At 48.4% G+C, this 14599-nt stretch overlaps 1 protein-coding gene and 1 pseudogene across 2 annotated transcripts in view; both read left to right on the plus strand.

Moving 5' to 3' along the window:
• The window catches only part of GLI2 (GLI family zinc finger 2), a 239832-nt gene that overhangs the window by 63384 nt on the left and 161849 nt on the right, over nucleotides 1-14599 (plus strand). The gene's annotated exons all lie outside the window — the stretch shown is intronic.
• On the plus strand, nucleotides 13780-13898 carry LOC118614765 (annotated as a pseudogene).

The following is a 14599-nucleotide window of genomic DNA, read 5'->3' on the forward strand; positions in this document are numbered from 1 at the left end:
CCTGATGCACTGATGCATGAGTGTCTAGGCCTGAGGGAGCTCTGGCAAGCCGGCTCAGTGTGTCTCTGGCTCGGGCCTGCCTCAGGCCCTCAGCTGTTTCTGCCTGGGCCTGGGTCTGTCTCTCTGGAACCATCAGTGGATCATGAACTGCCACATGGTACAATTTACTGCTGTGTCATCATAGCAGAGAACAGACTTAGGCAGTAATTAGATAGTAATTGGGGGACAGAGGGGGAGCCCCTCTAGCATCACACCTGTTTATCACCAGTGGTGTGATAACGACAGAGGCTTGAGGGGTTCTCCATCTAGGGAAGGGACGTGGATAGTGAGCCTATAACTTGGAGTGTAGCAGCTCCGTGGAGGCATCCATCCTGCTCTGCCCCACTCCTACCCTCACCCCTGTGTACTGTCTTGCCCACTCCCACAGGCCTCCTTCCCCTCATTGCCTGCCCCAGTTGCCCCGTGCAGGTGACTTGTGTCCTTGGAGCTTTCGAGTCGGGTGCAGCTGCTGCTGGAGTGCCTATTCACGGTTCCTCTCCCTCCGCCCCCCTCTGAGTAGCCTATCGGGGAAGGACCCTCCTGGAGTTAGTTAGGGGAGAGTGGGTGTTCATGTAGGGAGCAAAGCAAGAGTGGCATCTCGGAGCAGGTCCCCTTGTGCTGGTGGACTGTGATGATGGCATTCTGCCCATGGAGTGATGGAGGCCCAGTGGTGTAACCCATAAGGCACCCATGGGTCCTAGTTCTAACAACATCCCTGGGTCCTAGAGTGGCAAACCATTCCCTTCTTGGGGCCTCATTGTTGTCAGGGCATTTGACAGATGCTATCCAAAGTCTTTATAATCTCATCACAATGAATCTTTATTACAGCCTGCTGAAGGTGGCAGAGGTGCTATGAGCGACTGATAGCATCTGAAGCCTCACTCAGGTACCTGACAGACACTGATCTCAAGCACAGTAGGAATGAGCAAGAGCATGAGAGTCCAGAGGGAGGCAAGGGGATGTAATGGAAGCAGGCATCCCCAGTGGCAAAGCTTGGACAGCCCAGGCGAGAGCTCCTGCTATCAGGTTGGAACAGCAAGCAAGTCTCATTCGTGAGCAGTTGGATCCTGAGCCTCTCCTTTAACATCTTCCATTTTGGATATGAGACTTAAGATGGAGGTGGAAGGTGGGGGTGGGGAAGGGAATTGCCCTAGGCCACCAGCTGCCTCTCTGGGTGAGAGTCTTTTTCTGGTATTTGCTTTAAGATTGTGATTTTAGGTTGTTCATGGGTGATTTGGGCCTTGAAGCCCAGCTCACTGACAGGTACTCTATGGTAAGCATCTAGTCTGCACAGCAGCCTTGGACAGGTCTCATCTGTCGTCGTGCCTCAGCTCCCTCATCTGCCCAAGGGCTAACAGCACCTGCTCTCTTCTATACAGCCAGATCTGTGGGACTGTGACTTATTTGCAGAGGGACCTTGAAAGTCACCTGGCTCAGCTGGCCTCTGTCACTTGACCTCCCTAAGGCATCATGTGGCTGGACCTGCTAGGGCTGGGTGTTTCCACTCAGAGTTGCTGCCTCCCTGAGCCAGGATCTGTGTCACGAACACCTTTGCATAGCAGAGGCAGCTGTACCAAAGGGAAAAGTCATACTGTGGTCAGACTGGGGAATGGTTAGTTGAATCACCTGGCAGGAGCATCTCTTGACGGCAAAACTATGGCTGGTAGGTTTTTCCCCAGCCTTGTTAGCTGTTGTGCTAACACTTTGGAGGCCATAAAGTTTTAAAAACACATTTTGGCCTAGAGTTGTTTTTTTCCCCCCCTTTAATTTTTAAAATGGTGTAATTTTAAAGGCAATTTGCTTCAGATGTTTCTCATTGCTTTACACTGAAGCTGCCCAAATACTGTCCTATTTTCCTCCTCAACGGTGGCATTTTTTCCCCCCAAAAATATTTCTGAACCTCTCTGTGTGTCTCAGCTAAGCACCAGGAACCCAGCCACTCCAAGCTTCTGGGCTGGGACAATCAGAAAGGCTGGAGCCATAAAACTCCAAGCTGAGTCTGATCCAGTGAGCTTTGCTAGTCTCTGAAGTCACATAGCCACGCAGGCTTTAGAAACCCTGTGATGTGCCAACACCTAACTCTTACGCTGAGCAACACTGTGTGCTGGGTCAGGGCCCTCCCAGCATGGTCCCCCATTGGCAGCATCAGCATCCCTGGGAATTATTAGAAATGCAAATTCTTGAGCCCTGTTCCAGACCTCCTGCAGCAGAGCTTCTGGGAGTGGGACCCAGTAAGCTGGGGGTGATTCTGATGCATTCCTAAGTGTTGGGGGCTCTGTGTTCTAGCTGCATGAGATAGGGTGAGTTTTTCCATAAGTAAAGTATGGATCATGTATGGATCTGCTATGCAGAAGTTACAGAAGACATATAATGTGCTCCCACCTGTCCGGCGTAGGATACCTCATAGCTGTTCAGTGCCGAATAGTAGTAAGAAGCAGCCCAGACCTGCAATCAGGTCACCTGGTTAATGCCCAGCCCTGCTGCTCCTGGGCAGGTCTGTGCCTAACTTTTCTCATCTGTAAAATGGACATAATAATAGAACCTGCTCCATAGCATTGTAATAATTACTTGAGTTAGCACATGTTGTGCGCTGGGCGCGAATTAGCTCTATGTGAGGTCCAATTTAACTATTTACTTTAACAACTATTACCAGTTTTCCTTTTCTAAGTCTATAGGCTATAACTTAGAAAGTCTCCTCTTCACTGCTACTTGTTGCTAGCTGACTCTTTGAGGCCAGACAGGTGGGTAGGAAGCTCAGATTTCTGGTGTCTTCTCACTTGAGAGGTGGAGGGAGCACTGGCCTGGAGATTAGACCTGGGTTCCAGTCCTTCTTTTCCTCAGTGCCAGAGGCTGTCCTGTCTAGGTGCCCTTAGCACATCTCTGGCCTCCTTAACTCAGCCTTCTCCCTTATACCCTGGAGAGTGGAACCAGAGGTTACCGAAGCTAGCCTCACCTTGAAATTTCATGAGATGACTGTAATAAACATAGACTCCCAGGCTTCCCCAGACCTGCAGAAACAGAATCTCCTGGGCTGGGGCCTGGGCATGTGTATGTCTAACAGGCTTCCCAGGTCACTGGGTACAGCTGGCTCAAGGTATGGACTGGGTCCCTGGAGGTGATTATGACCCAAGCATTAATGAGAGGTGATACTGCATAACTCTAAGGACAGTGTTCCTTGCTGCAGGAGGCCTCCATGCCCCCTAAACTCATATCAGCCACCCCTGCTGGCTTCTTTGAAATTTTCTTTGAGGTTCATTTTTGCTTAGTGGGGAGGTAAATGTATCTGTCCTGTAATGCTGTGCAAATACCAGAATATGTAAATGAGTCAGGCTGTGAGCATCCTTGCTGAGATGCCCAGGGCTAGGAAATTTCCCCAGAACACATGGGCTTTACCATGTCCTACATTGATCATTACCTCCGAGACCCTAGTGTCTTTGCCTTCTCTGTTTCTGTGCCACCTCCTGCCCCACACCGTATGGCAGAGCATTGTTTGTTTATCAGTGTGGGTGCCATCCCCCCCCGCCCCCCAAGCAATGCAGACACCTGATAAATCAATGTTGAATGAAGGGATGCATCTGATGCTATCATGCCAGGTGTTTGCTTGGTGGGCTGGTGCAGGCAGCTGCCTCTGTTGGTGCCGAGGTCCCTGGCATCAGGGTCATTTGGGACTGGCCTGCTCCTTGGCCCCAGCTTTTGTCCCGAGTTCCCTGGCACTTACTAACTGGGCCAGCCTCCTCGGCTTACCTGAGCTGCTTGGCCAGAGCCACACACTTTCGCCTTGGGCCCAAAGTGCACTCAAGTGTGACTAAGTGGGCAATTTTTCTTGTCTAAGTGATTTTCAGGATTGCTGTGGATGCTGCTTCCAAGCTTGTTTTAACAGCCTGGCCGCACTAAACAGCTAGTTCCTACCAGACTTTTCGGAGAGCAGAGCTCAGCTTCCTCTGACAGCTTTGCACACCAAGGAAGCGTGATGTAGTATGACCACCCGGGCATAATCTGGGTAGTTTGAATGACTCTTGATGACACCTTGGCATAGGCTTGGGTCCTGGAGGGTGAGGGCTCGAGGCTCCTTTTGGTCCATAGCAAAATACAGCAGAAAAGACCTGGGTTCATTTCAGCTCCCCACTTGTTAGCTGTGTGTTCTGGGACAGGGCAGTTCACTTCTCTGAAGTCTGTAAAATGGAGATAATTTCTGACTATGGTGAGGTGGAATAGGAGAGTGTCTGTAGAGTGGCTGGCAGGGTGCCTGCATAGAGACAAAGTAAATGTTAGTGACATAAGCCTGAGTGAGCATTCCTCCTGCATATCATAGACTCATGCACGACGCCGAGATCTCATGCCCTAAACACCACTTAAAGCTGCCGTCTACAATCAGATGGGATGCCCCACTTGTCCCTACCATGACAGCCTCTCCGTGCCCCGTGCAGTGTTTGAGGCTCAGCTCAGGGTTGGTGCTCAGGGAGACAGCCTCTGCCCTGGCCTGGCTCCCCTGTCTGGCTGTGGCGGCTGACCCACACGTTTGCCCTTGAGACCCACATCGCTGTGTTTTCTGGCTGGCGCACGTGAGCTGGCAAGCTGTGCCCACACCAGGCTAAAATAAAATACCAAGGGCAGAGCTGTGGCTCCTACTCTTGTTCTCTCTCTGGGCCCTTGGCCATGCCTGACAGACACATTTCTTGTGGTTCCTTGTACATGTTAAACCATTGCAGCGTTGGGAAAAGCTCTGAAGTTATTCTCAATTACAGTAGTCGCCCTGCCCCCTGCCCCTTTATCTGCGGTTTCTCTTTCTGTGGTTTCAGTTACCCACGGTCAACCTCAGTCTGAAAATATTAAATGGAAAATTCTAAAAATAAGCAAACAAGTTTTAAATTGAGCGTCGTTCTGAGTGGAGTGATGAAATCTGGTGTTGTCCTGTTCCATCCTGCCTGAGATGTGAACGGTCCTTTTGTCTAGCATCTCCACGCTATACATGTTCTCTGCCTGTTAGTCACTTAGTAGCCATTTGGGTTATCTGATTGGTTATTGGAGAGAGAGACCACGTTCGTATAATCTTTATTACAGGATATAGTTCTAATTATTTTATTTTATTATTAGTTATTGTTGTTAATCTCTTGCTGTGCCTAATTTATAAATTTAACTTTATCATTAGTATGTATGTATGGGAAAAAGCATAATATTTATAAGGTTCAATGCTATTTGCAGTTTCAGCCATCCACTGGGGGTCTTGGCATGTACCCCTCATGGGTAAGTAGTGATGACTTTATCAAACTGGAAGAAGCTTTAGACATCATCTAGTTTGAATCTTTTCTTTTTACAGATGTGGAAACTGAGGTCCAGAGACAAGGAGTACGAATGGTAACTTAGTGATACCAGTGGGACTAGAGACGATTCCCTAGGAACTGCCCATGGGCTGGGACACAGCTGCCCCCAGCCCTCTCCCCCTCCTGGCCCAAACTCCAGCTCCCCAAATTGACAGTGTTTATGTCAGAAACATTTTTCTGATGTTTGGTTCTGTCAAAACTAATTTTAGCATTTCTAAAGCTTGGTAAAAATACAGCCTCATTACTTTGATGTCAGTGCATAGTTTACTATTAGTATATTCTGGGGTTTATCATTTTAGCATGTTTAACACGACTGCACCAGGCATGCACTATTAAATCTGGCTTATTTTACATTCCTGTCCGGAATTATTTATTTGTAACAATTTCCTCTCTATCAAAAAACACAGCTAATGCTGTGTTTTAATGTGTTATTTACACACAAAATAACCTATTTACAACTCAGTATGCGCCGGAGGGAGAATGGATGGGCCCCAGTTTCCTGCGTTCTGTTATATCGGAGTTTAACAATCTGGTTTGCTAATAGAACCATTTATCATTGGTGTGTGTGTTGGCGGGGGGGGGGGGTATAATTTATTTTATATTTGTGGCCAGGTCTCACTGCCTCTGATCTCGATCTCATTTTGAAGATATTGAAGTCAGGCCTGGTGTTTGGGGTGAGTGAGGGACACCTGGAGGCATCCAGTGACCACAAGTAGAGCACTACTGGGACATGTGGGAGAAAGTGACGAATCCGACCCAGGGAACTGAGCCTTTAGGGATGTGTAGGGTCTCACCAGGTAGAAAGAGGGAAGGGCGGGTGGACATTGGTGTGGGGAGCAGCAGGGTGGCCCCGGGGGAGTACAGAGACTTAGGGTTCAGCGAGTTGGCCCTTGTGGCCCCAGTGTGGGTTTGTAGTTGGGGCCTGAGAGGGATTCCAGCCTTGGGGGCCTGTGGAGCTTTTGGAATTTCTCCCCAGTCTTCCTTCCCCAGACATTAGGGAAACAGCCTTAGAGGTTTAAGGCAGACTCTTGCCATGTCAGTCAGCTTGAAAGCTCAACTTGTAGTGCTAAGGGTCTTAGGCAGAGAGGCTGGAGGCAAGGAGTCCAGGGAGAGGCCCCTGTGTCTGGCAGCCAGGTATGGCAAGGGTGGGCTGGACCTGTGGGACTGGGTAGGGAAGGAGAAGGCATTCTGATTGCTCTGAAGTGAGGCCCAAGGGTGGCTGGGGATCCCAGGTGAGTGCGTGGCCATTTGACCATGTAGACTGAAGTCCTGTGGCTCTGTTGGAGCCTCTTTTTTTTTTTTTTTTCCTGCATACTTATGGGAAAGGCAGTGTATATGACTGAAACCACTGCCCTCTCTGAAGCCCTGTACCAGCACCTGACAGGGCAGATGGGGAGAGTGAAGGGAGGCATCCAAGAAACAGAAGCCATAGTCCCTGTCCCCAAGAGCTTGTGGCTCCATGAGAGAAACAAGACATCCCTGCTTGGGATGCTGATGAGGCTACTACTGGATACCTGGGGTAATCAGGGAAACTGCAGGAAAGAAGCACAGCTGAAAAGGCCCTAAAGACTGAGTAGGGCCCTGGTGAGGCCACTGCTTGCAGTCATGTTCTCTCTCTGACCAGTCGGGGTCCTATAGAGCACAGCCTCACAATCAGATCAGATGGTTGGAAAGAAGTTACTGAAGAGGTGTTGGCAAAATGTGGTAGGACTGAGGGCAAGCTACAGGGGAGGGTGCATGGAGTGACTGCTTCCGGGCAGCCAGCCAAGTCCACTGGCCAGTTAGGCTCAGGTTTAGGCAGATGAGGTTTGAATCCTTGCTCTGCCACTTCCCAGTTAGGTATCATTTGCTGATCTGAACCCTAGTGTCCTAATCTTAACAATGGGCAAAATACTTATCTTTTGGGACTATGATTGCAGATAAACAGTGTAAAGAATTTAGATAGTACCTATATTATATTAGTTACTGCTCTTAGTAAAATTATTGCTATTATTATGATTATTCTAGAACTTTTTCAAGAGTGGCACATTTGCTTCTAATAGATATATATATATATATATTTTAATTTTTAAATTTTAATTAGTTTCAAATATACAGTACATTGGTTAGACATCTATATAGTTCATAAAACGATCCTCCAATTGCTCCCTCCCTCTCCTAACCCCCTACCTAGCCAACGTATTAATGCTAACTGCATTCCCTATGCCATGCTCCCCATCCCTGTGACCATCCATCAGCTACTGATTTGTACTTCTTTAACCCTGCACCCCATTCTCCCAGCCCCCCAAGCTCCCTCCCCTCTGTCTGTCTTCAATTGTCTACTATATTTGTGTGTCTGTTTTTGATTCATTTGTCCATTTTATTCCTTAGATTCCACCTATAAATGAAATCATATAGTCTTTATCTTTCTCTGTCTGACTTAGATACCTTCTGGGTCCATCAAAGCATTATCTTTTCCAACTCCTTCCTTTTAATCTGTGTGTGTCTTTTAAACTGAATTGAGTTTCTTGTAGTTAGTATGTAGGGGTCTTGTTTTCCTGTCCACTCATCTACTCTATCTTTTAGTTGGAGCACGTAATTCTTTTTCATTTGAGGTACTTATTGATAGGAATGTAGTTGTTATTGTTCTTTATTCTTGTTTTTGATACATGTTTTTTCTTCTTAAAGAAGTCCCTCCGAGATTTCCCGTAATACTGGCTTGGTGGTGATAAATTCTTTTAGTTTATTTTTGTCTGTGAAGCACTTTATCTGTCCTTCAACTCTAAATGATAGCTTTGCTGGATAAATTATTCTTGGTTGTAGATTCTGGGTCTTTATCACATTAAATATTTTGTGCCAAGGCCTTCTGTCTTGCATAGTTTCTTTTGAGAAATTAGCTGTCACTCTTATGGGTGTTCCCTTGTAGGTAACTATCTGCTTTACTCTTGCTGCTTTTAGGACTTTTTTTTCTTTGTACTTAACCTTTAGCATTTAAATTATGATTTGTCTTGGTGTGGACCTCTTTGGATTCCTGGTTTTTAGGATTCTCTGAGCTTCCTGGGGTTGTATGTCCATTTCATTCACCAGGTTAGGGAAGTTTTCCATCATTATTTCTTCATATAGCTGTTCAATATCTTGTTTTCCTTCAGGTACACCAATCAGATGGATATTTTGACCTTTCATAGTGTCCCATATGCTCCTTAAATTATTTTTATAGTCTTGGCATCTTTTTTCTTTTGCCATTCTGATTGAGTGTCCTTGGTTTTCCTGTGTTCTAGACCTCTCATTTGATCCTCTTCTTGATTCAGTCTGTTTATTCCTTTGTTTATTCCACTTAATAAACTTCTTAGATAATGTTTTCTTCATTTCAGACTGGTTCTCTTTTATAATTTCCATTTCCATTTTTACGTTTTTTATCTCTTTGTTAGAATTATCACTGCATTTAACTAAAAGTTCATCAAGCATCTTTATAACCAGTGTTTTGAACTCTGCATTTTTTAGATTACTTGACTCCATTATTTCTGGACCTCTGTTCTGTGCTTTCATATGGTTTCTGTTTCTTTGTCTTCCCATTTTGGCTGCCTTTCCATGTGTGTTTCTATGCACTAAGCAAAGCTCCTAAGTCTCCCAGTCTTATTAGTGTGGATTTGTTAAGTAGGGGTTAAGCTGTAGGCCAAATTTAGCCCCAGCCTCTGCCCCTCTGGGGCCACCTATTAAGATTCAGCAAGCAATCCACAGATGCTGTGCTTATAGTTGCCTCAAAAGCCACACCAGAAACCGAAGCCAGCTGCCTCTAGTGTCAGTCTAGGCAGTGCTTAGCAAGGAGCACCAGACTTGCAGAGGACACAAATGGATGTGGCTTGGGTGGGGCCACAGAGTTAGGGGAGGTGGGGTTTCAGGGGATCTTCGTGCAGAGCGACCTCTGTTATCTAGTTTGATGACGTCATGGCTATGGCGGCTCTGAGTCCAGCATTGGGAGTGGGGAGGGGTCAACAGGAAACAGTGGATACCGCTGGCACTTCTTGCCTCGGCCCTCACTCTGACAACATCTCCCTGTAAGTCCCTGGTGCCCCCTGCACGCAGCCGAATTGGCACTGGTGCTCAGAGCAGGCAGGTCTGTCACTGCGGAAATCTGCTCACGGACGCGGCCCCTTTAAGAGGCGTCTGCCACTGCCGCAGCTTCAGCCTCCGTCTCACTCAGATGCTTGGGACCAGGTAGCCCTGCGTCCTTACCCTGTCCTACCTTCTGCCATCGCAGGGTGATTTCTTGGATTTCTCCCTAGTTGTATGGCTTGTTCATCTAGATTCCAGGTGATTTTTTCTTGCTGCTGCTCCTTGCTTGTTTCCATCACAACTTTGATTTGGTTGCCAGAGGGATGAACAGAGCCTCTATCATCTACACCATTTTCTCCCCTGTCTCTGCTTCTAGTAGATATTTGAGAGTGAACGAATGAATGAATGCACAGGACTCTGAGCTGAGTTCTTCACAAGGAGTTGCAGTTTGCCTGTGATGTGCGAAGGGGAACAATATGAGCAAAGGTCCTGGGATCTGAGAATGGCTGAAGGCAGCTGGTTCTGTCAGCCTTCTGGAGAGGGGCTTCCCTCACTCCCCAGCCCTAGCACAGGCACTGCCTCAGGGCTGGGAAGCCCTATGAGGCTGTGTCCAGAGGCCTGTCCTGGGTCTGTGCCCTCCAGCTGCTGTACAGCACACGTGGACGCTAAAGGCCCTTGCCTGCCTGGCCCTGGGTGAACATGGCTTGTTTGGACCGTCCTCAAGGTTTAGCCATCCTCTCCTTCTGGGTGGGTATGGAGGGGAGGGGCCTAGAAGGCCTCTGTGTTAAGGGACTACCCTGGAATCTTCTTCTACAACTGTGTCCTGGCTCTGCTCCCAGTGGGTGTGGACCACTGGCTTATGCTTGTAGGGACTGGGAAGTCTGAAACCCAGACGTTAGACATGAGGCCTGTGGTCGGGGAGGGTCATTTCAGTGTCTGATTTTCCAGCCCATTTTGAGCAGCAGTATTTGAGACGCAGCGTTTGGATTTGGCGGGGTGCTGGGCAGTAGACACCAGACACAATCTTTACACCTTCCTCAGTACCTGCCATTACAGAAATAGAGGAACATCCAGGGGAAGAAGCATGCATGGCAGAAGAGGTGGTTCTACATGGTGTGATGTGGTGATGGTGACTAGGGCAGGAAACTACTACCCCAACAGCTGAGTGCCTGATATTTACCTTTTAGCTGTTGCCTTGGGTTTGTGCAGAGACTCACATTGCCCTATATCCCTTTTTATTACCTAGATTACCATGTACCGGGCACCTTTCCAGTGACAGCCTTCAGGCACTAGAATACCTCGTGTTGGGGGAGCTGAGCTGACCCAGGGGAGAAGGTCAGAAAGGGAAGCTCAAATTGCCACAAAGATGTACTTTGCTGCCTCTTCGAGTTCTGAGGTTGAATATAGTTAAAACCTTTGTCCCATTTTTGGTCCCCAGAGTCTGGACACTGGTCACATCCCTCTAGACTGTGTTGGTGACAAGGAAAGCAGCAGGTGCTTTCAGTTAGAGGCAGGCAGTTGGCGGTCCACATCGTATGAACATGGGCTACCCTTACATCATCTGTAAAATGTGGGCCTAGCAGCTTACCTGGCCAGCTCTGTGGAGGGTGAAGGTCTGGCATGTGGATGACCGGGGGCTGCTGTCATCATTCTCATTGGCTAGTGAGCGGCCGGCAGCAACTCCTGGCTGTGTCGTTGGCTGCCAGAGCAGTGTCGAGCTTTCCAACTGACCACAGCCCACAGCAGTGCTAGCATACCTGGTGCACAGCTTTCCCAGCTGACTAGGAAAGGGAGGCAAGGCCAGCAGCTCCACTCCTAGGTGTATACCTAAGAGAATTGAAAATATGTTCATACAAAAACTTGTATACAGATATTTATGGCAACATCATTCATAATACCTCCCAGCTGGGAATAACCCAAATGTGCATTAGCTAACGAATAGATACACAAAATGCAGAATATCCACACAATGGAATATTATTTAGCCATAAAAAGGAATGAATTACTGATCCATGTTTTAACATGTATGAAGCTTGATAACATGCTTAGTGAAAGAAGCCGGACACAAGAGGCCACATTCTCTATGACTTCATTTCTGTGAACTATCTGAAATAGACAAACCCAGAGAGACAGAAAATAGATTAGTGGTTGTCAGGGGCTGACGGGAGTATGGGGCCTGGAGAGCGATTGCTAATGGGTATGGAGTTCCTTTTGGGGGATGATGAAATGCTCTGTAATTAGATAGTGATGATGACTGCACAACCCCATGCATATACTAAAAACCACTGAATTGTATACTTTAAAGGGGTAATTTTATGGTATGTGACTTATACTTCAGTTTAGAAAAAGAAGGAAAGAAGGGGGGAGGGAAGGAAGCAGGATGAAGGAATGAAAGAAGGGATAAGGTGAATGAGAAAGTTAGGGAGGGCAAGGGGTGATGGCTTGTGGCCTCTGGCTCTGGTCTTATCCTCTGGAAACCCCAGCATGAGTCCCCAGGCTGTCCCCAGGCTCCGAAGCATCACTGCCCCCTGGGGGAATCTGGCTTCCCCTGGCCAATGAGCAACTTCCCCAGCCAATTCTATAGGCTTCAGAGACTCTAAAAATAACTGGAGTGGAAGGAGGGTGTTTAATGACAAAGTAAATAATTACATTAAGGGTGCGAGTGTGGAGGGGAGCTAAGTAAATCACTTTAGAAAGAGCACCAGCCTCCAGCTAACTTCCAGCCCTTTATCACCAGATTATGTCCTCCCTTGGTCTCCACATAATTGATCGTGGCAGGCATCGTAGGCTCTGCAGCATCGGGGGCTGCCCAGGTCAGGCAGGGTGGAGAGAGATGGCCTGCCATTATGCCAGGGTGACACCAGCAGCCCCACCAACTACTCCACATGGCGGGGGAGGCCCTGGGTTTCTGTTGCTGAAAATCAAATGTTTTGCTGGGAAGAGCCGAGGCTCTGTGATGCCCTCAGCTGGATAGGGCCAGATTCTTCTGTGCAGGGGCCATCTGGTCCACTGAGGCCCAGAAAGGGGAAAAGTATTGCCAAGGCCACACAGTGAGCATATGAGGGAGCCCAGTAAGGAGCAGATCTGGAACTCCCAAGCCAGGGCACTCTCTCTGCCCTGGGGTAGGTTGCCCAGGAGGGGTGTGTCTTATTGCTCAGTGGTATTCCCAGCCCATGTGTGGTGTCACAGGCCTTTTTCAGAGCTGCATATGCAGAGGGCAGGTGCCAGGCAGATTGCATCTGCTGGAAAGAGGCAGAGTCGGCATAATTAGAGTTGCAGGTGTCTGCATACCCTCCCACCTCCCCTGTCCTGGCAGGGGGCCCCGAGTTTGCCCCTTCCCTTCACTATCCTCCTACTCTCTATACCATGGCCTCACCTTGTCCTCGGGAAGTCCCAGCTGTTGGCTCTAGGAGATGTCTATCTTCTCCCCAGGCCCGTGCCCACCCCTTAGGCCGGCTCTCAGCTAGAGGCCCTGGAGGACGGACAGACAACCAGACTTAATGTCGTACCCCAAGAGGGCCACGTGCGATGTGTGAGGATACAGGAAGATGGCAGTACCTTGACCTGAAGGGGTGGCTCTTCTCTATAGAAACTGAGCCAGGATGATTGGTTGCAAGTGACAGAAAGCTACTTAGACCCTCTTAAATTATTACCTGAAGTTCTTAGCCTCCATAATGTTGAAGCCATGACTGGCTATACTTGAGACCCCACTGATGTCACTGGGATACTGTTTCTTTCAGCACTTTTGGTTGGCTTTCTTCTTGGTGAGTATCTAGGGAGCAAAGAGTTGCTACAAGTGAATGTGGGCCAGACACCCCTGAGCTCTGATGGAGAAGCATCTCCTTCCAGGTGATTCCAGCAAAAGTCCAGGGGTCTTCGCCTTGGCTCGGCCTCGGTCCCTGGCATCCAGTGAGCCAGTCTCTGAGACCAGGCTGTGTGGTATACACATGGCTTCACAGATACCCCTGCGGTGGGGAGAGGGTCAGCCTTCATGACCTGTAGGGCCTGTGCGTGGAAGGGCAGGCCCCATGCAATGCTGGGCAGGCCAAATAAAAATGTCCACCTAACTGCAGCTAGTTGAAAGGAGGAATGGAAGGATATCCAAGCTGTATAAGCCCCTGTAGACACTTGCTGGTGGATGATGGACTCAGAGCTCTGGCTCTTTGGAAGCAGAAAGCATTCCTATGTTTATTTTGTCCTTCCTTTGGGCTGTACCTGGAGTGACCAGGCCTATCCTTTTCCCTCCTTCAATATCCTTTTGAGCTTCCCATGAGGGAACACAAAGTTCCCCCAAGAAGTACCAGGTGAGAGCCTTGGAGAGGAACTGCCAGAATGTTCCACAGGTAGCACCACAAGGAGGGGTCCTCGAAGAAGGAGGGACATGTTGGTCTACGGCCATATTACCCTGAACAAGATTGATCCCATCTGATCTTGGAAGCTAAGCAGGGTCAGGCCTAGTTAGTACTTGGATTGGAGACCATCTAGGAAGACTAGGTGCTGTAGGTATAAAAAATACTCTTATGTGTCAGTAAAGTTGAGAGCCCTCTGTCTGTAGCAAAAGCAGGTGAGGCTGAAATGAATGGTTGTAATAGATCACCAGGACCCGACTGAAGGTGTGGGAACCTGTAGACACTTGCTTGTGGATGTGGTACAGTGGATACTCCCCAGGGAGGAGGCAAACAACCTGGCTGTTGTCAAACACCTGTCCTCGGTGGAAATGAGTTTATCAGATTCTGTGCTGAGAGTTAGGTTTGACAGGGAAGAGAACAAGAGGACAGGACAGAGGCTGCTGTGTGGAGAAGGGGCCAGAGACAGGCATGGGGGTCCTGAAGGTCCCCTTGGCACATCCTCAGAGATAAGGGCCCGTGTCCTGCCTTCCTGAGGACAGTCGGTGCCAGCAGCCCAGAGACCCAGGGACGGGAATGGTTCTCCCAGCCTGGCCTTCTGGAATGGAGGAGACCCTCAGCCCCAAGCCCCAGGGATGAGCCGGATTTATAACCAGTCACTAAAAATATATATAGCAAAATGAAAGCTTCTGCTGTTGAGCAGGCTCTCTCTGGCTGTTGTAAAGATAAGTAACAGCAGTTAGAAGGCCACTTAAACCCTTACCTTTGGGGGATGAAGGGGTCTCTGCAGACACTAAGTCTTTATCGAGAAATGTTTACTCATAAAAAGCACAATGAAGCCTGGGAGAGAAGGCATCTCTG

Source organism: Rousettus aegyptiacus, unplaced genomic scaffold (genome assembly GCF_014176215.1).
Source record: "Rousettus aegyptiacus isolate mRouAeg1 unplaced genomic scaffold, mRouAeg1.p scaffold_m13_p_2, whole genome shotgun sequence".
NCBI classification, from domain to species: domain Eukaryota; kingdom Metazoa; phylum Chordata; class Mammalia; order Chiroptera; family Pteropodidae; genus Rousettus; species Rousettus aegyptiacus.